Below are 25,488 nucleotides of genomic sequence, written 5' to 3'. Positions count from 1 at the left end.
TTGCAAGAGCGCAAGAAGAAAAGTTTGGCTTTCGGAAAGAAAAATTTAACTTAAAACATTTCCACATTAGGAATGTAGATCAGTTAGAAGTTGCTTGGGTCTTGTTGTGTGAAGCTGGAGCAGGCTGATACTGTAGTTGAAATCTTTTGCTTTATAATAAGTATCCATATGCAGAAATCCAAGGAATTTCTCTTTTTAGCAGCCTGTTTATCCACATCATGTCTGAGCTCACCCTTACCTAAAGTAAAATATTTTTCCACAGTAATGTTTATTAATTTAATTCCTGTTCTCAAATGTCTGGGACTGATTCAGATGTTTGGGACTGAGATACCAAATTGTGGGGGTTGCCTTCCATTTTAGCTTTTCAGCAGAATACTGTGTGAAAGGTCTTTCTTCTCTACAGACAGTGTGATACAGTGGTTCAGGGCAGTAGGATGACAGTGAAAATGCACTGTTAAGCTTCATTGTTTCTTAGGCAGAACAAAAGCTCCTCTCACAAATTACCGCTGTGGCTCTTCCCAGCCTGTCAGTGGTCTGTACGTCCACATGTGCTTCTCTGAAGTGATGTGATAACAGAAATCAGTGTCCAGATGGGGGTTATTAGAAGTTTTTGCTATAGCAAGTGGACAAGACAAATACCTGAAGTGACTTGATTCCGAAACAGTAGAGGTACGTGCTGACTTGAGGGGATTGACCTGCCTCAAACCCTCTGTGTGACAGTGTTTGTCTACAGTTAGCATCCAACATTTTACAGCTTTAGTTGGGCAGCAGTTTGAGAGAAGCACATGATTCTCCAGACAGCCTCACCCATCTGTTCTGCCAGCACAATGTAGATAAAAGATATTTTATGGACTTTCTGGAAGTTTTGTGATTAGAAGGTGTTTCTTGCTGGATATCCAGCACAAAAAGGGGCAGACTGGCTGGAAGCTACTGAGAGACCAGGACGAGTTTGCACTTACAGACTAACAGTGAGCCAGTGATATTAATTTCTTTGTTAAGTCTCTGCAAGCAGTGACACTTCTTACTACCTGTGGGTCTCAGGGCAGTGGCAGGCTCATGGTTTACTGTCAGCACAATTGTTTTGGGGATGAAAGATGGACCACTTGGAAAGCTTAACCTTTCCGTTCTCCTTTTGGAGGACAGACAGCCCTTTTCCCTCTCAGAACATGACATCAGTTTTACCAGGGAAGGCTGAAAGTTTTTCAGTCTTGTTTTTTAACCAGCATAATGGACAATTTGAGCCAATAACTACCCTTGGTCAGTCCTTCTGTAACAGCAGCCAAGGAGATACTGTCATCAATTTTGTTATACCCTTTACTTTCCTGTGAACCTACTCCATTGAGGGGAAATGCTTAATGCTCTTACTGTTAAAATCTCAGAAACTTTTGGAGTCAGTAAAGAATAACACTAGCTCAAACTTTGGGCCTTGTTCCTGAACTCTGATTTAATGCAATTGTTATTTACAGCATTACAGAGTGGTAAACAGCTGCTTGTGCCTGCTGGGTTGTTTTTTTTTGCTGTTGGTTTGTTGGGTGTTGTGAGGTTTTTTCCAACTAATGATGCCAACAAAAGTGACCTGGCGTTTTTCCTTTAATTAAAATGGGCCTTTGTGAATTAGTGTGTGAAAATCACGGGATACAGCACTAATTGGAGTTTAGGCAACTGTTTCTCTAACCTTTCACAGCGAAACTTCTGTATGAAATGTTTCAGTTTTAATTTAGTAGCTTGAGAGTTTTTCATAGCTAGATATTAAATAATGATTCTGACCTTTTTGGACAAATATATTGGTAGTTTTTTTCTGAATAAACCCGTTCGTCTGTGGCTGGTATTACCTGTGGTTTGACTGCTTCAGCTCCCATTTCACAATGGACATCCTAAGGACATAAGAAAAGACTTTCTGTTTTAGACCTGTGACCCATCAAACCCAGCAGCCCCCCCGCCCCAAGAGGCAGTAGGATATACTGCTTAGGAAGACCTCTGTCCACCCTGACCTTGAAAGTTTCCAGAGATAGGGCATCTACTACCTCTCTGGGTAAGCTGTTCCAGTGTTTTACCATCCTCATTATACAAAACTCCTTCCTTATATCTAGTCTGAATCTACCCTCTCTTAGTTTAAAACCATTACCCCTCATCCTGTTGCAAGAAACCCTCCTAAAAGGTCCATCCTCATCTTTCTTATAGGCCACCTTCAAGTACTGAAAGGCTGCAGTAAGGTCTTCCTGAAGCCTTCTCTTCCCCGAGCTGAACAACCACAACTCTTTCAACCTTTTCTCTTAGGGTTGGTGTTCTAGCCCTCTAATCACCTTGGTGGCCCTCTGCTGGACTCATTCCAACAGGTCCATGTGCTCAGGACCCCAGAGCTCGACGCACTTCTGCAGGTAGGGTCTCATGAGAGTGGAGTAGAGGGGCAGAATCACCTCCCTCAATTTGCTGGCCACATCCTTGCTTCACTGAAAAAACCCAGATCAAGAGTAAAGTCACTGATAACATTTACAGTTTTCTTATGTCTTGAGGCCTTGGTTATACACTGAAAGTTCACAAGTCAAATCTTTGTCAAGGATGTATAGAAATAGCTGAGGTTTTTGACAGTGTTAATGGATTTTAAGTATAAAATTCTAGGTGTCCTAATTGAACTAAGAAAAGTACTGAAAGTTGCCATTTGTTAGGAAAGCACTCAGCATAGATTTTGAACACCAATTAGCAATCTACACTGCAGTAGACTAGATCAAAATCGATATTTCTGCCCGGAATTCACACAGCCTCTTTGAGAGACGAGATTAATATGGTTACTGTTCGACTCTGTTCTCAATCAGCTAAGTATGTGCACTTGTCATTCATATTTTGTTTTTAGCTTGTTATTCTGACAGAAGAGTCTCTGAGGAATGAAAGGAGAGCCAGTTTGAAGAGTAAAGCAGTGTAACATTTACATATTTTCACACTGTTAGGGAAGCCGGCTGTTAGGCTTTGAACATTATTTATTCATTTGGTGCTGCTATTTGTTACAGATCTCTGAAATACGTTACTGACAGTAACTAAACCATCCGTCTCACTTTAGGATTTCTACTGATTGCTAATTTTGTTGACTAAGTGGTGGAAGAAGCTCAAAATGTGTTATAACTAAAAAGACATGGTTCTATTAGGACTTTTTTTTCCTAATACCCTGCTTCCATACTGAGTTGCAAGAGAAGGTTTTTTTAATGTTGGCACATGCACTGACAAAAACATCATGTTGTAGGGCCTCCCAAATCATGCAGATCACTTCAGTTTGGGCTGATATGTTCTAAAAATCATGCAAATGAGCTTTCCATCATGGTTGTTTACCCAGTGGGTGGAAATATAACCATCATACTCGAAGGAGTTGAACCAACTGACTCTAAAAGCAATTACTGGCAACATTGATTTTTCCATTAATTGGCTGAACCCTGTGAAACATGAAATCTCTAAGGACACTGTCTGAAATGTGTTACTGCTTTTATTGCTGTTATGATTATTAGATTTTGGATGCTACCAAAATATCCTGGACGATATTCAAAATACAAGACAGTTCCTGATCCTGAGAACTGAGAAGTCTGAAAGGCAAAGCAATGTCAAAGGGAATAAACATTTCCAAAGTGCTTTATAATTTCATGATTATTTTTATTAACTGGTTAGATGCTTCACAATATAAATGGGACCTTATTGAAAATGTTGAGTTATAAGGGGTTAATTCCTTGCCATAGGATGTCAGAGAGATTTGTCCATACATAAGTAGGTGGAAACACATCAGGAGTTTGCTGTATGTGTTATGGTTTATCCCCAGCTGGCAACTAAGTACCTCACAGCCACTCACTCATTCCCTGTTCCCCACTTCCAGGTGGAATGGGAAAGAGAATCAGAAAAAACATAAACACTCATGAGTGTGACATAGGCAGAGGGAAATTATGCCCTTTGCTATCTGGACAGTGGGCAATGGCCAGATTTTCAGAGTGATGTGAAGGAAACAGCATGAGGATTCAAGTCCTGATTGCTTGAATTCTGGTGGAAAAATTTTCAAGACTTCTCAAGAAAACTTAATTCACCCAACACCTTATTCATATTATCCAACCTGTGTTCTATTTCATTACAGTTTTATACCCCCTAGGGCTCTGACTCCCTCTTTGTCATTGTTGTGCTTATTGTAATGGGGCACATGACTAGAGGTGTTATATAGTTCATTTAACAGCTATAGATTCCTTTATAGATGCCTACACCTGCCAGGCCTACACCTGCTGGACATTAATTTTAGCATTTTTCTGGATTAGGATGTAAGTGCCTGCATTGGAAAACTACTTCAGAATGACTGTAGTTTTCAAGTTTTCATCCTTTTCTTGAGCCAAATCTGAGTAAAGAAAACTTAAAGAAAGGCAGTGGCTGATTTCTTAGAATAGCCAGCACTTCTGTGAGAAAAATCAGATGTTTCAGCAGACTTCTGAGGCAGAGATTTCCTGGATGCCATTTTTGACCCTATCTCACAGTCCAAGTCAGATTGTCTTTCCTCCACTCCTGCTTGTTTGGGAAAAGTTGTTGCTCTACTGCACAAAAGGTTAAAGCACATTCCCTTCCACTGCTTGGACCTGAGATTGCAATATAAGCAGTTGCTAACTAAGAATAAAGGGAAAAAATTAAGAGATAGATGATACCATGAATAACACAGACAAAGTAAATCAGTATTTATATAAGACATTGTTTTTCTTTCTTTTCTACTTACTGTATTGCTTGCCTACTGACTCTTTAATCATAGAGTTCATTTGTATATGAAAGTATTCCTCTGAAAAATTGGGAACTTGTGTATTTTGAGAAGTATTTTTTTCTGTAGACATGACAGCATGATAAAGTGATTAGCAGAGTTGAAGAGAAGATAACAGTACAGGAGATAGAGTTACAGTAAAAAAAAATTACCCTCAATGATTTTGGAAAATAAAATAACATTTCAAATGTGTCCTGAAAAGAACAGCCTGCAGTTCAGCAGAGCTGGGTGTAAAGTACTGACTGAAGGAATACATGGCTGGGAATTACTGCTGAGCACTGGATTTGCAGAATGAGCTCTGGAACCACAGAGTGTCAGCAAATGCCACCATTTCACTGCGGAAGGGTCTTATGTGACATGGAGGAAGTAATGTTCCTGCTGTACCCAGTTCTGTCAGCCCTATTTTAAGGTATGTATCCCAGCTGCAAAAAAATGGGAACCAATTAGAGAAAGTCCAGAGCAGAGGAACAAGGCAAGTCAAAGGCTAGAAAAGTTGACCTATGAGGAAAGAGGGATGAAATTGAGGGATTTACCCTGAAGAAGTATATGCTGAAATGTTTTCAAACAAGTCTCTGAAGAAGAGGAAGGGGGAAAAAAGTGTGATCTTTAGTGAGAATAAGAAAAAAAATTGGACTCAAATTAACTTCTGTCATCGCTGCAGATCTTCAAAAAAAATCTCAAACTAGAGTTGATCCTGTCATGGGGCAGAAGATTGAAGCGTATGAGTTCTCTGTGTCCTGTCAGCTTTATTTTTCTGACTCCCATTTCTTACTGTGTTCTCAAAATCTGGCCTTTCTTTGACCTTCCTCTCCCCCTCTCCCTTACTCTTAAAAAAAAGAAGAAAAGAAAGTACCTTGTGCTTTCCTTCTCCCTAAAAAGCTCCTGAAGTGGTAATTAGCACCATCTTTGTTGCTGCGTAATATTGAATGATCTTCAGGTCTGTCATTCGTGCTTTAGGTGCATAAATGTTATGTGTATGTTATGTATGTATTTAAATATATAATATTTAAATGAAAAAATGTTTAAATAGCAACATCAAATTCCAAAGGGGAAAAAAGAGGCCTGACACTTTATGGGGTTTTTTGGGGAAAAAAAAATCTCAGCAGAGAGATTGTAATTATGGTCAACAACTGTTCCTAAAGGACACCTGAAGTCTGGAATGCAGATTCAGTTTGCTTCCAGCTTTCTCAGCAGAGTTCGTTGCAGGGTAATAACCTCCATCATCTTAAACTCTGTCGTGGAGTTGTGTAATCCTCTTACTTCAGACCCATTATGTTGCTTTATAGCACATGTGTTGCTAGAGGGAGGTGTCCTCCCTGGTTTTATGTGAAGCACACATAAAACACTACAGGTAGGTCGCAACCCTGAAGAATTTTACAACGTAGAAGTGGGAAAGAAGTTTATTTACTTTAAAAGTAAATAAAAATTAAAATAAAGTTAAATAAAAATAAAAGTTAAGAGCTTTTAAAATATCCTCTTGTGGCTGAAAACACAACTTTGTCAGGAAAGAATATGAACACAAAACTACCAATTTTCTTAGTGAGCAAAAATAACTGTTTAAAGTAGAGAAATGTGCCACAGCATACTTTGCCTACCTTATGAGATTGTTTTCTGCTCTTATCAAGTTTGGCTCTCAAAAGGTTTTTCTTTTGGAGATTTTTTGGAATCAGCAGTGGAGCCTGAAAAAATGCCTTCTGTAGGTCATCTTTAAAAATTTCAGTGTGAGAAGATGAAATAAATAGAGTTTCACTGTTTTGTTAGTCAGCATTACTTTTTTTCCCCCCTGAGATAAGTAGGAAAAGGTAAGAAATGAAATTGATGCATCAAACATACAACTTTAGTATTGTTGCTCTTATTAAGGTATTCATTAGGTTTTGGGGGGTTTTTATGCATCCCGTAGTATGCAGATAGTGCATGAACATGCTGCAGTTTGCATTGGTCAGAACCCACATCTGTGTTTAAATTGGTTTCCCCGCTGAACTTGAAACAACTGTTTTGTTTGAGGCACCTATTGTTTTAGTCTTCAGGGCAATTACTGGGCATATTATAACAAAATCAAAAAATATTTTCCTGCAAGACTGATTTAGTGAAAATTAGTCTTACTAGGAATTTTTAACTTACTAGAGAGCAAAGTCACAGTGCAGTGAAAGAAAAAAGTATGAAAAAAAGTTTAGTGTCAATTGTGCAAAATGCTGACTTACTAATGCAGGTTTTCAAGCACAGGGAGGCCTTATTTAGTTAAAGCTGAATATGTGGGAAAAAATTTCTCGGTGAAAAAGGAGTAAAAAAGTAAGGCGAGATCTCTTAAGTAAAATGTACCATCAGTCTTGTTAAACTGTGCACACTGGCCCAGTCAGGGTCGTAGGACACTGCAGTCACAGAATAGTTACTCAGCATGTTCATTTATGATCTCAGCTAGGGTAAGACGATTTTATATTTCATTTCTGCCACTCAGTAAGTCACCTTTTCCTGTGCCAGTGCTCTTCGCTAGTGGGGAGATCAAACGCTGTAACCTCCATCACACTGGGGATGCTGCCCATCTGCAGACCTGGTGTAGGGCCTTCCTGAGGTGAGGTCCAACATGTTCCAGCTGCCTCAGCCTTCGTGCAGGTGTGGAGGTTGGGCAGAGCATGGGAACTGGGAAGCGCAGTGAAGCCAGAACATCATAAATACCAAGAATTTCAGCTGTCTGCAGCACGGTTGAGTTCTGCCAGTCTTTACTATGAAGTGGCAGCTATGATTTCCTTCCTTATCCTTCATACTCTCCCTTTTGATGTTACTAATTTACAGGATATACAGCCAGCAATTCAGTTTTTAATACCAGGAGTGTGTGGATCTTCAGCATCTCACACAACTACCTCACTGTTGCACATACAGGCTTAGAATTAATCTGATTCAAAGACCTGTGTGCTGAAATAAATTGATATGATTATTGAAAAACAGATACAAATTTTTTGAGTGTTGAAAAGCTTCAGTAGTAATTGCTACCCAAATTTCCAACTCTTTTATGATAGCAGAAGAGAGGGAAGTGAGGGAGGAGAAATAATCATTTTAGGGACTGAATTGGAGAGGTGCCAGACACCACTTCATCAAACATAAGCACAACCTCAGTAAAGAAGAGCAGTGATATCTCACAGCAAAGCCCAGCAGTTCAAAAAGGTGTGCTTAAACATACTACACAATTTATCTTTTTGGTCTTTTTGTTTGCTTAGGCTTATGGTACCTGGGGTTTTTTTTATATAAGCAAATTTAAAATGGCAGTTTCAAGATCCATAAACCTGATGATGTCAGATGCACACAATGAAAGCAGATCTGTGACTCTGTATCACTGTTACTTGTAGAATTATTTAAAGATCTATCTAAGTGTTTTGTTGTCACCTTCCTGCTATTTACACCTCTAAGATTTTTGGTTTATGAGCAGCAAAAGCAAACTGTCACTATTTGCTGTAAATTGAAGCTTTTAATAACTATGTCTGTTATACAACATTTGTCAGCTTTGAATATTCTGTCAGTAGAAAATAAAAATAGCAGGAAATCTCAGCAATAGTGACACTGAAATTTTATCTGCTTGTACTCAAAAGGTGTAAAATACAGGCTTCAAGAATAAGAAATTATAGTTTTCCTTTAAAAAAAAAAAATCACATTTGCTGTGGCTAGCAGTACACTCTATATATATCACCACCCAAATAGATGACAAAGAATTTGTATGTAATGTAGTTATCTACACAAAATACTATTAAGCCCTTTAAACAGTAAGAGATGGCAAAATAGGTATTGTTTGTCAGACTCCAGCATTGGGTGCACTGTTGGATGCAAAGATGAAGGTGTGTAGTTCTGCTCAAGAACAGACGTGTTTTATCACCTTGTAAAACTTGACTGTCATGTCAGGGTCTTTTAAAGTGCAAAGAAGACATTTCAAATGTAAACTTTTTCAAATAGCATTATTTTATTTAAACTGGAAATGCGCTTAGTAAAATGAGTATGTATAAAAAAGCAAAGTTAAAAGTTTACATACATGGACATAATTTTTTGCTCTTGTTTTTCAGTGCCAGTGAGGGAGGTGTTCTCTTGGTAATTTTCTTGAGGGTTTTTTGTTTAAACTTTTAAACAAATAAAAAAAAGCTAATTTATCAACCTTAGTATTTTTATTCACTAGTGAAGCATACTTAGAGTAACAGTACAAACTGTGAAGTACTAATGTATTATGCTGTGGTAGATCTCTTGTTACAGAATAGGAATATTTTGGGACAGCCCTGTTTGTCTTTAACTGAAGTGTTTTGCTTGCAGTGGGACTAGTTCAGTTCTACCATCAGAAGTGTTTTAAATCCAGCCTGAAACACTGGTTTCCACCTACAGCAATTTTCCCTTCAGACTCACTTTTCTCTCATTTTATCTGTAAAACCTGTAACAAGGTAGAGTTATTGTAGTAGGTAGTCTTAGAAGATATTCTGGCAAATACTTGTCTCCTGTAGTCTTTCTGTTCAGTAGTGGATGGCTGATGTTTTGTGTTCTTTTTTTCTACCAGTTAGAAAGCCAGTAGCTATCATTTTCCTCTCCAATAAACCATCTCATTCACAATGTTCCTTTGAAATAGCAAGGCTCGTTTTGCCAGAAGATGAATCTGATTAAAAAATCCACTTTCCATTTTAGGAGAGGGTCTACAAAAATTTTATCTGATCAAAAAGAAGTGTTACAAGATTGAATTCCTGTCCACTGCAGAAGTAATTTTTAGCTGACAGTACCTTCACTCTGCTGTCAGTGTCTTTCAAGAGTAATATGGGAATGTAAAGGTGGAGGGGGGACACTTACCTAGAAAGGGATAAAATTATTCCTCTGGGAAATATTTTTTGTTTGTTTATTTCACAGTAAGGGTTTGAGTCTGTTCCTGATTGAAAGGGCAACACGGCCTAGAAGGGTCCATCAAGGAGAACATGACACATAGGATTTGTTTAATTTAGAAAAAGAAAAAAGTTCTTAATTCTGTCTTTTTTCTGTTGGATTTCATTGGGCAGAAATTGTCTATAGGTGCACAATCATGATAAAAATAATGTTTTTGTCTAAGAAGTCATTGTGCAGTTGAAGCCTGTAAAGCAATTTTTCTTATTCTGTAACTTTCAAAATAATTATTAGGTTAAGATTGTGTATACATGTATCTAAAGTGATTTATGAAGTACACATCTGTAAAACTATAACAAAATCTCTTCAGCCTGGAATCATATTAAAAACGTGAAAAATGAGTCTATTTGGTTACAAAGCAAAATTTAGAATTTTACAGTACGTTTATAGCAGAAATAGTTGAAGAGTTGTAGATTCAGAGTTTATAGGTTTTCAATGGCATTACCTAATTAGAAAGGGAAGACCTTTAACGTAATTAAAATAATAATTATTGGAAAACTATGTATTCAGTAAGAAATACAAATCTGCAGTAATAGACCTGAACTCTCCATCCTGGGAAGGAAATGATCAACCATGATGTGTAAGAGAACTGTAAAATAATAAGTGGCACGATACAGAGGAACTTCAGTAAGTATTTCTCATAATCCAAGAATTACAAGAAATAATCTGGGATAGAAGTAAAACAGACAAAAGGAAGGAGGTAGATGGTTTGCTATTTAGCATGTCATTCATTCCCAGCCTCATTCTGCTGCTGTCTGAAGGCAGGATCACTCCTCTTCATATCCCCATCACCATCATTCCTACAGAAAAAATTGGCGTGCATGGACCAGACAGAAATCTGCTGTGTACTAGGAGCAATAGTCATAGCACATGCCATCACCTAACCCAGGCACTGCATCTGGCCATATCATTACCCTCCAGGTGCAATTTTTGCCTCTGTAAGGAGCTGTATTTCAGTCTCCTGGACATCCTTGCTTGAGGCCAGAGTACTCCTGTTCGGGGGCAAATGTTTAATATTCAGGTTATTGGAGATGGATCCACCTAAAGCTCAATGAGCAGAAAAAGTTATTATTCTTTTGAGAGTTAGAAGATGGGATGGGAGTTAGTTGGGATGGCAGTTAAAAGAAGACTGTGCAGAAGTCACCTGTGGTTGACAGGAGGAGATGCATTGAGACTTATATGGGTTTTTCTTCCTCTTGCCCATGCACCTTCATGTTATGTCAGCCCTGTGTTCGACACGGTCTGTGTAGCAGTGTATTGCAAAGAGGATCAAGTGCTTTAGCAGAAGGGGAGATGGCGTTTCTACTGTGCCAAGAGGGGTCCCAAAGAAGCAGTGTCTGTGCCACCTGCTCCCCACCAGGTTGCTATCATGGAAGAGCTGTTTCCTCTGTAGAGGACAGAGACACATTTCCTCTGAGATGTAGTGTCTTCTGGTGTCTGTTGGGTTTCTGCTGCTTTGGGCTGTATACCTGCAGTCTGACGTGCCACTTGGGCAAGGTTGCTGACCCATAGTCTAGGTAGAGTCGCTCCGTAACTGCTACATTGCCTGAGAGGCTACAATTATTCAGGGTCAGTTCAGCTTTTGCAGCTGGAAGCTATTTTTAAGACCTCAGCTGCTACACGTGTGCTTCCCTGTCCTTTCTTCAGTGCTGAGGCTCAGGGCAAGGGTGAGATGCCTGGTCACAGAGCCACCCCACCTTCCAGCATACCAGCTGCTCCCTGAGACCTGCCAAAATGCACCCTCATATCCTGAGACAAAGGTGCTGTACCCCTCCAGTAAAGTCACCTGCCATTTACTGGGTGGCTGGATGACATGTGCAGGGAGCTCCTGCAGGAGCAGCTCTTGAGCTGTCAATCCTCAGCATACTGGTGATGACTTGTCCATCAAATGGCATCATTGCTGGAACTGTGTCTGCACCTTAGATAACGTGGGGGATCTTTGTCCATCTCATTTTCACATATGGTTAGCATGCACATGGTGTAGGCAAGTTTTGAAACCCACAGAACTTAAGAAATATTTTTCTTGTACCCATAAAATATCTCACCTGCATTTTGACAGAGTTATAGAAGCTTCAAAGCAACCATATAATGGTGTGAAATAGTTTTCTTTCAGCAACATCTAGTGGCAACAGTTCTTATTTATCTTTCCTGCATTTGTAACTCCAACAGCAGTATTTTTAAAAGTCAGGTAAAGTGGTTTCATCTATTGGTAGTATTTTTTGATGCTTTGGGAGATACATTTAGTTTTTATGTTGGAAGCCACCAGACTATTTTAGAACCTGATGAAAAACATTGAGAAGTAATTGTAAAGCAAGGCTTTGGGAAATCACATGTTTTCAAGCGTAATTCCTAAGAAATATATTAGATCTGTAGTACAATTTAGGTGCAGTGCTTTTAAGGAGGATGTGTTTTGCAGAAATAACGTTTGTCATCCAGTCATTCTTCCCAGGTAAGCACCCTTCCCTCAGAGCATTGCAAGAATTCCTGGGCATGTAAATAACACACAGGAATGTCCATGGGAGCAGGGCTTAATGTGGGACAAATGCTTCACTGGTGCTTCTGCTCACAGAGAGCTTTCCCCTTGTGTTTGATATAGGAGTCCTAGCTGATTCCTCAAATATTTTTAAGAAAACTTTTTTTGCCGTCTTCTGCCCCTATGTCTTTACACACTTCAAATTTTGAGAAAATAATTCTTCCTTTCAGTCCAACTGTTTTGTAGGCACTGCTGGTTGAAACGGTTTTCCTGTGTTCATTGGTTCAGTAGCTCTGGTGAATCAGTTCAGTGAAAAATACCTTTCAGAGTTGTCCCTCAGACTCGCAGAACAGTGCTCTGATGTGACAGGTGATTCTGGTACCTTTAAAACAGGAACTCTCAATATAATTACATTTTTTTTATTCACACTTGGGCAATGGTGATCTTTTTTTACTTTCTTGACAGTTTATGTACAAAAGAATATGTATGTCTGTTTGGAATTTAATGAATGAGTCTATTGTCCTTTTCACCCCACTGCTCTCTACCAACCCTAAAAACAAAAAGGAAAAAGAAACAACCTACTTCTTAGAAGCAATTTTGATTAATGCATTGCTTTAAAATTCTGGCATCAGGAAATAGAAGAAACGTATTTTGGATAACTGGATTTTTCTGGAAGATTTGCTTTTAAAAGTGGTTTTATATCTTTGCCTGGGTTAAGTGATACAGCAAATGCTTTTGATATAGTATTTGTGTTTCATCTGAAGGCTGTAAATATTTTTTTCAGATCTGCCTCTGATATCACTGTGTTTAGCAGAAATTCTCCCTCTGACTGAAGCGTATCCATCATTCTTTAGGATATCCATCATTGCACATCCTGATTCAATAAGAGATTATATCTTATTATCCTTCCAGTGAGTCACTGTATTTATGGATTTAACTGGTATTGTCCAGATGTATCATCTCTGATTCACTGTGAAGGGTGCTGTGGGACTTACTCCCTCTACACCACATACTGTAGGTTGGTGTTATGTGATGCTGAGCCATCCCAGGGACCGGTTTTATCTGTGAGTGGTACCAATAGATAACAACTGAGTTTTTGTTAGTGCAGAGTTAATATATTCAGTTTTGTTAAAATGAAATGTTAGGGAAAGCTTCAGTTTATCTTCTAATACTGAAAAGTTTAATCTGACTTGGTAGTTAGGAGTTTTCACATAGTTTCTTTTTCAGAGTCATCACAGAAGATTAGACTTATCTATTTACCCTTGTTTGGTTATTCAGTGTGATGGTAACTCAATAAATATTCACCAATTCTACATGGATATTTCAACTCTTTTGAGAACTGAGGCATGAAGCATATTCAGATTGAAAGTTCAAGAAGTGTTAATTGTGATGGAGTATGTGACTCTTGATAAGTTTTAGGCTTCTTAAAAGGTGGTGCTTCACATAGCTTTGCGTGTCATTCAGACATGTCCATTTTAACTCTCTGTGTATAATTAGTTGAAAATTGTTTTGTTTTTCTGCTTGTTGTAATTACAGTAAGATACCTTATGATCTTGTTAAAATTCTCCTAAAAAAAACAAAAAACAACAAACCAAAACACAGGAAGAATGCAGAACCAGATGTGCTTTTTTAATGAGGACAAATATAGTACAGATTTCACAATGTTAGAGGTCAGTAAAGACATCTTTTCTTATTTGTGCATTTTCAGGAAGTACTTTTAGAAAATAATTGAGATTATAGGCTTGCAAATAAAGCAGAAGACGTGAGGAGCTGTACTTCTGTGGCACTAGTAGTTGCCATTAAGGCTGTAAGGCGAGGAAGTTAATTACAGAATCATAACAGTCTACAGATGTTTAAAAGATGAAACCACTAGTCAGAGTAATATTTTTATTGCTTATTACACTTGGGATATGAACAGTTTCAACCTGAATGCCAGGGAAGACCTCTTCATAGCAAGATGCAAGTGAATTAACTCCTTGGATCATACGTTTCCCTGAAGTACTTAGAACACATAGTTAGCAATATTTAATAAGGGGGAACACTTTCATTGCTTAGAGCATGGACTGAGTTCTGTTCCTAGCTGCTCTGGTGCTTAAAGCACTGTTCTTGGGGCCATCCAATTACAGCAATCTGTTAACCTCTTTGGAGGAAAAAACTGAAACCCATGTCCAGAGAGATGAATGAGATGGACCTGAGGGCAGACAGCTCTCTGAATAGGCTTTTGATTAAAAAATTACTTCATTCTTAAGTACTGATTGGGGAATTTCAGAGAAACAGATGAGAACCCGATATAGAAAAATTCTTGCACTTCCTGCTGGAGAAGTGTTCATGCAGGCTGGAAGCGGCCAAAATAACCAGCTTTTAGAAATCCTATTTGCAGGAAAGGGATAATTTCATTGCATTTTTGAGAGACACTTGCTAGTTTTCCCAACAAGTGTTCCTGATGGTTACTGCATGCACTTAGCAGCCAAGCAGAGCACAATAGTCAAAATGCTTTTTTTCAAACAGCAAAGGCATTATCCAGATAATTTATTAATTTATTAATTTTTTAACCTTTGAAGTCCCATCACATAATGCCATAGATTTGCCAAATTAAAGGAGTTAAGAACTTCAGTGATGAAAAGCATCAGACAGAAATTCCCTAAGTCCAACGGCAAGAGAACATTATGGGCATGCAGAGGAGAGGGGACATGCTTCAGTGGAATTACTGGGGTGTTTTGGGGAGGGGACTGGCTGAGCAGGCACGGGAGAGATGTTGTTTTAAAGCCCAGCAGTTCAGTAAGCAGATGCAATGCAGAGGAGAACATCTCTCCACACTCTTCGGTACTCACAGGCCACTTAAATGGTAGATGTATTGGTGCTCCAACATCTTCTGCATACAACATAGATCCAGTCTCAAAGGGATCTTTTCAATTCCAAATCCTCTGGCCTGGTGTGGCCTTTTTCCTACTTATGATTGGTGCATTCCTATGTTCTGGGCATGTATGGCTAATTTAAAAAAGGTTGTCTAGTGGCATTGCCATGTATTAGTGATAGATCTAATAATCAAGGTCAGGCATGTTATCTGAGATCAGTGTCTTACAAAGTTGCTAATTCTTCTTGAATAGAGACTGGTAAAACTGAGTTCTCCATTTTTTTGTTGTATTATCCGTGCCTCTCCGTGCTTTCCTTTCCTTAAAGCTGGAATGGGTTTTAAACTTTGCAAAACTAGTTTTTTCTGTTCTGATGGGATTTCTTTAGATCCCAACAAGTTAAAAATTAGTCATTCCAAGGGAAGAGTCAGAGCAGTTATGGGGAAGAATTGTTACCTACATGACATTTCCCTTGCAGATCCCTGGTGGTGGTCCTGGCCATTCAGCTGCTGGTGTTTGCTGTGTTACTCAGTGTGTCATGTCTGCTGTGTCACTCTTCTGATTCTGAAATGTCTGACTGACTGGCTTGACAGGTTTCTTGTACTGGCTTTGAACTGCTGGATAAAGTTTCTTGCAAATGTAGTGGTTCCTTCTCATCTTTCTGGCTGATTTCCAATAGGTATGAGGTTATGGTGCTTGTCAAGATTTTGACAAGGGTTTTCATGTTTGGCACTCCCCAAATAAGTGGTACTCATCGGTGTTTGAGCCTTCCTAAGAGGCAGTTTAAGTTGGTACCTTAGGAGTGAGAGTATTCTTGTCTATCAAAGAAGTCACTGTCAGAACAGAAAGTTCCCCTCACAGGGAAGTAAAAGAAATATAGAAATCCTTATTAATACTTGTATCTGTAAAATATCCATTACTCCTTTTTTCAGTTCTTTTCTGCTGTGTAGGAGGCACCTTCAGGGTTGTGTTTCGTTTTGTCTCTTTTTGTTCTGTCTGTCCATCTGAATCTTGTATCCTGGTAATTAAATGTAGACCTCCTTGCAATCATTTCAGTGGCTTTTAATCTAATCTGCTGGTCCCTTTGTGCACTATGTGTGTTCCCAATTTGACTTGATTATGTTGGTAACATTTCTGAGTCATCTGTGGACTTGTTTGTTTATCACCACAGCCAGTCCACCCATTAAATTCTTGAGTATAGTCTTGACAGTTGTGTCAAAGGCAAGATCTTTTACGCTGGAATGTAAGAAAAGGATAAAACATACATACTGTAATCACCTAACTTCTGAAAGTAAAATAGAAATTGTCCACTGACCTAAGAGGTCCATCATGCTGTTCCAGTTTACACCTAGCAAGGATCAGTCCCATGGCATGTAAACTGAGCAGATTTACTACCTTGCTTTTGTCTGTTCTTAAGAGGAAATTCTGGTACCTACCGTGCCAGAAAGTATTCGAGCTGGCTTTAATGAGTACGAATAACAGTAAAGATACAACAACATAAGGCTCAGCAGTCTTGTGCAGCTGAAACTCATAGCTCTGCTTCTTCACTACTTCTGTTGTCTGTGCTGCCTTGGCTGGGAAATCACTTCTTCCTTTTCAACAGACCTGCAGTTTAGGAATGACTCATCCCTTTCTTGCACTGACATTGACCTCGGCAGAGTTACTCCTTTTCTGTGTGTGAGCAAATGAGAGGAGAATTAAGCCTGCAATCTTGAAAAGAAGAATTGCTTAAATTTAATCTCATGAATAAGTACTGAGTCCTAATTTTATACTATTTCTGGTGTTGAGATGGAGACTGCAATATATTAGGAATTAAATAATAGTTTTGAAGAAGATTGAAAATGCAGTGTCTGCAGTTGCTCCATTATGACCTTAACTGTGTAACTGCCCCCAGTGATGGGACCCCAGCAAGGAGACCACACCAGCTTTGTTCCATTCTTCCTGGTGTTGGCTGCTCTTGCTATCCAGCATTCTGTTTTTGCTTTCTTCTAAAACAGATCAGTTGGATAAATTCCTATTAAGAAATTACGTGCATTGAACAACATACATTCGTCTTGAGTTACTGTAATGCTGCCTTGTTTTATGTGAAACTAATATTTGTGCCCTAAAGCTTGCTGTTAGGGCTGTAGTACCAGTCTTCTGACATCTCTGAGCTGCTGGTGTCCAGCCTCCTAAGCTGGAGCAATGTTAGCATGCTTTGGTTAGGTATTAATGTCTTTCCTCTCAGAGAAGGCAGGTTTTAAATAGGCAGTGTCACTTCAGTGAAGCCACATTTGAGACTCAGACACATGCAGTGTTAGTGCCTGATGTCTGACATTTTGAAAGAATGTATTTTCATATTAGTAATTCTGAGTAGGGAAAATTAAAATCCTTGAGAAACAGCTTCCAAATTGTGGGGTAGACTTTCGACTGTCAAAAAAATAATACTTTCAAAATGAGAAATTATTTTTTATTTATACATTCTGCATCTGTGATTAAGGTAACTATGAATAATTACTGTCTGAATTCCCTTTGGACTAATAGCAATGCTGTTCACAGCTATTACTTTTGAATAGAGCAAGAAGATTAGAACATAATGGCTTAAATAGAAAAAATATTGAAATTTAGTTTCACCAGGTTAGATTGTAACAGTGAGACATTTAAAAAAATAAACTGATCTTTATCAAACCTTTCTCGCCTGCCCCCTCCACTCAAATACCTTCTTGTCTCTGAGGAGGAAGTTGCTGTAGGGGCTCTATAAGAAATGACTCATTGCCCAACACTAATTGCTGAGCTGTCATTTCTTGGGTGTTTTGTTTTATTTCTATTTTTGAACAGATCTTCATGATCAAGCTATGTGTAGCTACACTTATGTTTAGGAGAGATTAAAAAACAGCATGTTTTTATGGTAATGAGATGTCGCATGTTTTCTTTACATTTGCAGTTTGTCAAAGTACGTTCAGGACAATACCTTAACTGCCTCCCTCTGTCTCCTATTTGGGGGGCAAAGACCAGATAGGATACGACTTTGCCAAAAATTACAGCCCAGTGGTGGGAAAGGGCTAGAAACAAAACTAGATCATGAGGCGAAAATCCTCAATGATTGTAGGTAAGAGTAAAAGCTGAGCTGCAGAGTGGTCAGCGAAGGGTCAGGGATGCATTGCTCCAGCATCCCGAATCAGAGGACTTTGCAAACAGCCCCATGTCTCTCCCTACAGCAGCTCCTGGTAGAGCCATCTGGTTTGAACATGGTTTTGCAAAGTTACATTCCCTGCTGACCAGTGTTCCGGTAAGCGGGTCCTGAGGAAAGCTGTGCATTGATCTGACAGGGATGTTGAAGGATCATTACTGCTGAGCAAGCCAGGGCCTTGTAAACCTGTCATGTTAACGCAGCAGTGCCTGTAACAAGCTGTGTTCATATGCTCTGGTAGAAAGGGAAAAGCGCTTCCCCTTCTAGATGTGAGGTGAGGTCTTCAGTCAACCTGTCCTCATGCTCTCTGCTTTCTGGAGTATAAGAACTTCTACGTGGTTGTTTGGTTTATATTTATTTGTATGCCATTTGAACTGCAAGGTGTAGGAACCAGATCAACAAGCCAAAGATCACAAAGTAGAAACAAAGGGGGTGATTTGTCTGAGGTGGCACTTGAGCTAAAGTTTCAGGTAAGAGCAGATTACGAAGGGAAATATGTCTCATAAGAGATAAGTATTAAAGTGTCTTTGTAGCTTAAAAAAAAGGTAATGAAGTTGGTGGTAACCAGAGCATATTTCAGCCTGTTATTTTTGCTTAGTACACATGTGACATGGTGTGAGTTTTTTTAAAGCATAATTCTATCTGTGTTTCCAAAGGCCAGTGTCAGGAAGATGGGCAGCAGCGAGGATTTGAGTGGATCCTGTGGTGATAGGCGTGGTGAAAATGGATGCTCAGTGCTGGATGAAAGCCTTTTTATTTGCAAGCTGACTGGCAGCAAGAATTAAGCCCTTGATCCCACATCCTTTATATTGGTCAGTGGAACAGTGCCATAAGCAGATTGCTCAGGTAAAATGTCGTTGCAGTATCTAAGGAAACGTCTCTGAGAAAAATTGTAATTATTCATCTTAACCCCTCATTTTCAGATACAGAATTATCAATTAGGCTTAGAGAGTTTAACCCTAGAATCCCAAGGAGAAACCAACCCTGTTCAATGCAAGGGACTGAAGTTTTACCATTGACTTGAATTGAAGATGGGAGTTCCTTGCTGTTTATCTGCTGAGATGAAAGTATGTCCTGACTGCAGAGAAACAGTAATGGTCTTTGCTTCCCCCACTCCATCACCTCAGGTAGTCTTAACCATCTGGTTTGACCATCCATTTTGGTTTTTATGCTCATCTATGAACAAAGGAATTGTACATACAATTTTATACATAAACCCTGACTGAGACTACCTGTTTCTGGATTTAACAGGTTTAGCCCATTGTGGTGGACAGCACAGCTGAGCCATTGAGAGCACCGAATAACTGTTACTCAGCTGAGGAAATTTCATAGCAAGTCACTCAGTAAAAAGTTGTGAAACCGGGGAATGTTGTTCCACAGAGAAAATAATTAGATACTTCAAGACAATCCACAAGACTCAGTTTCCTTTTTCAGGAACAGCAAGTATGTGAATATATCAACATATAATCTTCCCTACTGGAAGCCTAGCATCTTGCCTAATTTGATGATGTAAAAGCAGCATTTTATTAGATTCAAAATGCCCCCTCAGTTCCAAAAAACCCCCAAACCCACGAACAAAAAGGGGTAAAAGAAACACTGGAGCTCTTTGATATGAAAACATGTATCATTTTGTAGCCCTGCAGATGCTTCATATAAGATCAGTTATTATGAAAGTACAGGTGCTTGGTGTGAAACTTTTCCAAAAAATATATTGGATCACTTATATGGAGATAAATATTTTTTAAAAAATAGAGCTCGAACATCTGCTTTTTCCATATTGTTGCAATGAAATGTGAAACACTTGTTCCTGGGTTTTAAACTGGACATCTGCATAAATTGCAGTGCTGCTGTAAATATTTCTCAACATGGACAGGTAGATGCTATTGGAAAAACCAGAACAAATTCTTAAGTTGCCAATATTGTCACAAAGTCTCCCTGCAGAATGAAGTTGTTTGACAAAGTGTTTCCCTGGTGATTTGGCTGCAGATGAAAATGTCTTCAGCAATAAAATTCTGTGCTCAGGTCTCAGCTCTCTGTGCTCATCAATCAGAAAATGACATATCAAGGATTTTTTTGCTGGATTAGGTAATATGGTAGGGAAAATATGTGAGGCATTGATATTCCTTTAAATTTCTATATGTAGGAGTTTTTTTCTACTCTTAAATACACATTATTTTTAAATATATACATTTTTTGCCTACAGCTTCCTTTAGTAATCAATAGTGCTGCAATAGAACTAGTGTAAAATTATTTCTTATGTACACAGATTTTCTTGCTTGGAGATAAAGCCTACTCTCTGAAAATCACTGTCAATCATAGGGAAGAGAGAGCTGAGGTGGAGAGATGTACATTTAGTGACAGCATTTCTACCCTCAGTGCACTGTCCTTTGTGGTTTAATATATTAATGTTTTGCCAATAAATGGCATTCTATAGAATTTTTGTGGCTCTATGTGTTGTAAACACAGTTTTGCTGTGGATAATCACGTTCTGCATCTGCTGATACTTTCATAAGGTATCATTAATGGCTTTAGAAAATTCAGTTACGTGGCTGTAAAGAAATAAATCACCTCATAGTTTAATTACCTCTAATATAACAGCAGCAGATATCTTCTGGGAAGCTGCCTTCTGTGTTACTAAATGACTGTCAATGATGAAGCTGCTTTTCTTAAAGGATGCTCTATTAGGGAGATTGTTTCACAGTGTTTTATGCTACATCTGTTGCTGCCACCACTAAATTTTATAAACTAATTTGAAATATGACAGATGTCAGTAATAACTTTTATTTCATGCCTGCTTTTTAAAGAGAAAAAATGGAACTTACTGCAATTCCCATAAAGATTTATATGAAATGTTTCATACAAAATTCTTTTAAAATACTTCTAAAATATTATTTTGAACGATGATATGGGATCTGTGGAAATACCTTAAAACAGATTTTAGCAGATCTCCTTTGTGCTGTGTGTGGCCATTCATTTCCTACTTAAATGTCTCAAAACTCCTCTTCAGATCCAACCACCTGAGAGACAAAAAGGGTGCACAGATGGAAAGATAAGTATCGTATATTAAAAAAAGGAGTTATAAAAGGATGAGAAACAAGGAAAAGAAAGAAGAAAGCATAAAAGTGGTACAGGAGGAAAACCAGTAAGAAGATGAAGGCTGATGAGCTGGAAGGAGAAGAGAAATGGGAAGAACCGAGATTCTGGACAGGGGAGATAAATGAGAAGGGTCAGCTGATTAGGCAAAGAGAAGAGATAGGAGGAAGTGTGGCAATAGCAGAAAAATGGAGCATTTAGTAAAAGCAGAAATCAGGGATACACATAATGAAAGTATAGGATATAAAAGATTATTGGCAGCCTTTTCCTCCCATTACCAATCAGTAGGTGGGAGAGAGGGATGATGGACAAATGTCAAAAGCACAACCAACTTCTATTTTCTTGCTTGTCTTCTTCTTAGAACTCTGGGGGGGTTTTGTGTGATTTTGGTTTACCATCTTTACTTTGGGTCAACTGCACTTCCTTTAATACCACTATATTGCTAAACTGGGTGACTGCTTTGAATTACTTGAATCATATTATTTTAGGAACATAGCTTGAACTAACAGGCTTTAAAATTATTCTGAGCAATTTTGAATCATCTCTTCCTCGTGCTTCTAGAAAAGTGCAGATTTCAGTACATCCCCTCCCCTATTTTAATGCTATAACTAGCAAACACTTTGACTTCATAGCTCAAGTGTGTAAGGAGTGTGCAGCCTTCAGGGTGCTAAATGTGGTGGTGGTGCATAATCTCAAGCATCTCCTGTCCCTAGGGTGGTGAGATGGCTCCGGAAGAGGTACAGAGCTCCCAGGATTTAGATGCTGACCAAGATGCGTGAGTGTGTGCAGGGATGTGAAACCCTTGGCTATGCTGTGGCCCACCCTTTCATTTGCTGGCTAACAAACTTAGCCAAGATGGCAGGATAAAAGAGCAAGGCTTTATAAGCCTAGGTACCTTTTTGCTCTCCGGACAGGGGAGTTGCTCTGCCCTTTTCTTTGGGCAATTTCCTTACAGCAGGGGTTCACACGTTGTTAACACTTTACAGAGTAATAGGCAGGTTGTTAACTAATGGCTATTTTTAGCCTCTAAGTTGTAGGCCATAACAAAAAGAATACATTCTATTTCAAAAGGTGTTTTTTAAAGGAAAAAATGGTAGTTTTTGCTGAATTCAGGAGGTGGGAGTTAGGCAGCACTTAATGTGTTGAATGCAGTGAGAGAAAATTTGAGCATAAGGTACAGAGACATGTAGGTTGGGTTTGGATGAACACATTTCTGTGTGGAAAATTATATACTGTCTCAAGGAAAATTACTCTTTCCTTCTGAAAGAAATTGTTTTCTCCCATGTAGTGAGAGAAGTTAAGATCTCCCATTGTTGCATATGTAGTTTTTTCCCCCATACACATAAACAGAAGTACTATTAAACTAATTTTTGCAAAAAATTTTGGAAGATAATTCCTTTAAGGAAGTTTCTTTTTTCCTTCAAACTTTTTATTTCGTGTGCTAATTATTTTATACTGCAGTTGTGAACCCCTGGCTTGTTCTTCATTGTTCTTGCAGAAATAAAAGATACACTGCAAATGTATCTCCCTCCTTACTAAAAATAATTCCCAAGTAAAAAAAAATGTTCAGAAAGACTCTGAGAATATCTGATCTAAAGTTGCCAGTACTGAAATTATATTTCAAGAATATAGTAAAAAAAACCTGGAAGAACAGAATCAAGTTAAATGAAATCTTCTTGTTTCTCTCAGGCCAGAATTAACTTAAGTACAGAATGGGTGAAATGTAAAGAGTAATAACATATATTCACAGCCCAACTAAACAAAATAGCAGGTAAGGAAGATGTATCCTGGAAAAAGCGTAGCTCAAAGGAAAGTCCTGCCGTTTTGCCCTTGCCTCTCTGTCTTTATTTTTGACTCTCTACAGCTGATCTTCAATGCATTTGCCGAGCAGGGACAGCTTTTAAAAGGGAAAACTGTTCACAAGAACCAGGATTTTCAAGAGAGGGTCCTCAGTCTGCCACCAGTGATACTTAGACAACTGTTTGATTTTGATTTTGGCCCTTTTATCTAGTCTGGGGTGGGACCTCATTTGGGGCAGCCGTGATGGGTTTGCGACATGGAGCAGTGGAACTGTGTCAAAGATGTGGGGACATCAGCAGGGAGTAAAAATCTGTTTTTAGAAACATTGTACAGGGAAAAGAGGCGATTCTTCAAACATTTGAGATGAATGAGTGCAGAGTGAGCCCCGAGCCGGCTGGTGCTGTTTGCAGGATCCTGAGTGTTACCATAGAGACCAAGAAAGGGGTAACAGAGGAGTTTTGAAGAGAATATCAGCTGGGGCTTCAGTGACACTAATTTAGCATGTGATGTCTGCCAAAGAGGCCCACTGGGGAGATGGACAGTAATGTGATATGAGAGCAGGAGAGCATCGAGGTCACCTGGAGTCTGGTAAGAACCACTGAAGTCGTGTCTTGGACAAGTGGGGATGTGGTGGAAATAAGCTCACCTTGTGTTCACATATGCAGGTTATTTCCAAGTTATCTATTGGCACATTTCCTGACAGGGTAATTGCTTCTGCTTCTTCTCCCATTCCTGAAAATATTGAGTTTAATTCTAACAGTGCCTGATATGGAGATAATTGCCAGGTGCTCTGTGTCTTGAGAGTGCCACCCTCACATCCCAGAGGCCTCACAGGCTCTCCTGCCCTGACTGCTTAGTTCTCTTGGCAAATCAAAAAAAAAAACGTAGGCTGACCTTCTCCTTGTGCTTTGGCAATAGTTTTGTGCTCTCTGCAGTATTTTCTCTTGACTTGTAGAAAATACAGAGTTGACATCTGTGATTGGTTTGTGTTAGTGGAACAGATTTAGGAACATGGGTTACCTGCACAAGTGTCTTTGCTAGGGCCATGAGTCTGAGCTGTTGGATCTTCAAAGACAGATGCTGAGTGATACTTGTAGGCAGCTCGCTGGACCTAGCACTTATCCCTCAAGACTGGGGACCCACCCACTCTCTCCACAGATCTGAAAATTTCTCACAAAACATCGGGCCAACTGTTGTGTTTGGAGCCAGGGGACTTCTCTCTTCAAGCAGATAGTTCGAGCTGTATTGAGTCTGTACTTCACAGTAAGTCACTGTTCAGGATTTGCACTGAAAACCTCATTTTTGCTTAAATAAGAATTATTAACTTTAACTAAACACATGAGGCCTGTCGAGTGGGTACAGTACTAAAGATGTCGAGTGAATGAATCATGTGCAGGAAGGAGAGTCAGGACAAAGTTTGTTGCTATAGCATGGAATCAGAATCTGGACAAGGCTCAAGATCAAGATATATGACTGCTCAGATACAAAGTAAATAGCATTTTTAAAATTAATGTCCTTGGCATTGGCTCTGTTAATACTTCCCTTTTGCAACATTTATTTTTTCATTAATGCAGCTAATGTGACTGAGAGATGGATGTGAAGAAGTGACAAGCACCATGTATGTTTAAACAGGGAAAGGTCTGCTGCAGTCTGTGCTCATGCCAACAGTGCTTGATCTTGAAGTAATGGTACTGAAAATTATAGACTAAGGAGAACAGCATTTAAGGGATCCTTGCATCAGTCAAGAGGCCCCCCATGTTCTTCTATTCTGTATCATAAGAGCTTAATGAATTCGCATGGTCCACAGGCTCATCTATTCCCTCCTTTCCTCTATGCTCCTTGTCTTCACTGAAGTGAGAGTTACCTGCATGTTTCTTGCAAAATACCAGCTTTGTCCTCTTTAATGTGCCAGGATCATGAAGCTTTGTGTATCTCTTATCCCCCTCTTGCCCTCACGGCTCTTCTTTCCTTTCTTCAATCCTTCTTCTAGCTTGGTCTTTCTTCCTCTCCCTGAGGCAATTTGTTCTGGGTGTCAGCCTTCCTAAACTGTACTGGTAGCAAATCCTGCAAGGATATGGGGGTGTGCTGGTTTAAAGGTAAACCAGCAGTGGAAATGAACCCAACTTAAAAGAGAGATTATAAGTTAGAATAACAATTTAATAAAAATAATACAATAAATACAATTATACAGACAAGCAATTGGTTTTAACCCACAAAACCCAAATGTATAACCCAGCACCCTGGGGCATGAACAGAGTGCTGTTTGTTGGGCTCCCCTCTCCCCGTGCTGATCCCCACGTGGTCCCCCTGAGTCCAAAGTAAAAGGAGAGGGAAAACCTGTTGGTAAGAGTGCTGTTGCAGTCCGGTCAAGAGTGGTGGTTACAATTTGGTTGAGAGTGGTGGTCTCAGTCTGGTTGAGAGTGGTGGTCACGGTCCTTCT

At 39.1% G+C, this 25,488-nt stretch overlaps 1 protein-coding gene across 3 annotated transcripts in view; it reads left to right on the top strand.

Moving 5' to 3' along the window:
• The window catches only part of RSU1 (Ras suppressor protein 1), a 103,405-nt gene that overhangs the window by 61,553 nt on the left and 16,364 nt on the right, over window positions 1-25,488 (top strand). The window contains exon 9 of one of the 3 annotated variants that reach the window (XR_010424939.1): window positions 18,812-19,001. The exons of the other annotated variants lie outside the window; for them this stretch is intronic. The gene's annotated coding sequence lies outside the window, so the exon portion shown is untranslated. The remainder of the gene's footprint in view (window positions 1-18,811; window positions 19,002-25,488) is intronic. 3 annotated transcript variants of the gene reach the window in all.

The sequence above is a fragment of the Pseudopipra pipra genome, chromosome 1 (assembly GCF_036250125.1).
Source record: "Pseudopipra pipra isolate bDixPip1 chromosome 1, bDixPip1.hap1, whole genome shotgun sequence".
Lineage (NCBI taxonomy): Eukaryota > Metazoa > Chordata > Aves > Passeriformes > Pipridae > Pseudopipra > Pseudopipra pipra.
This window is presented reverse-complemented; position numbering and strand designations above follow the sequence as displayed.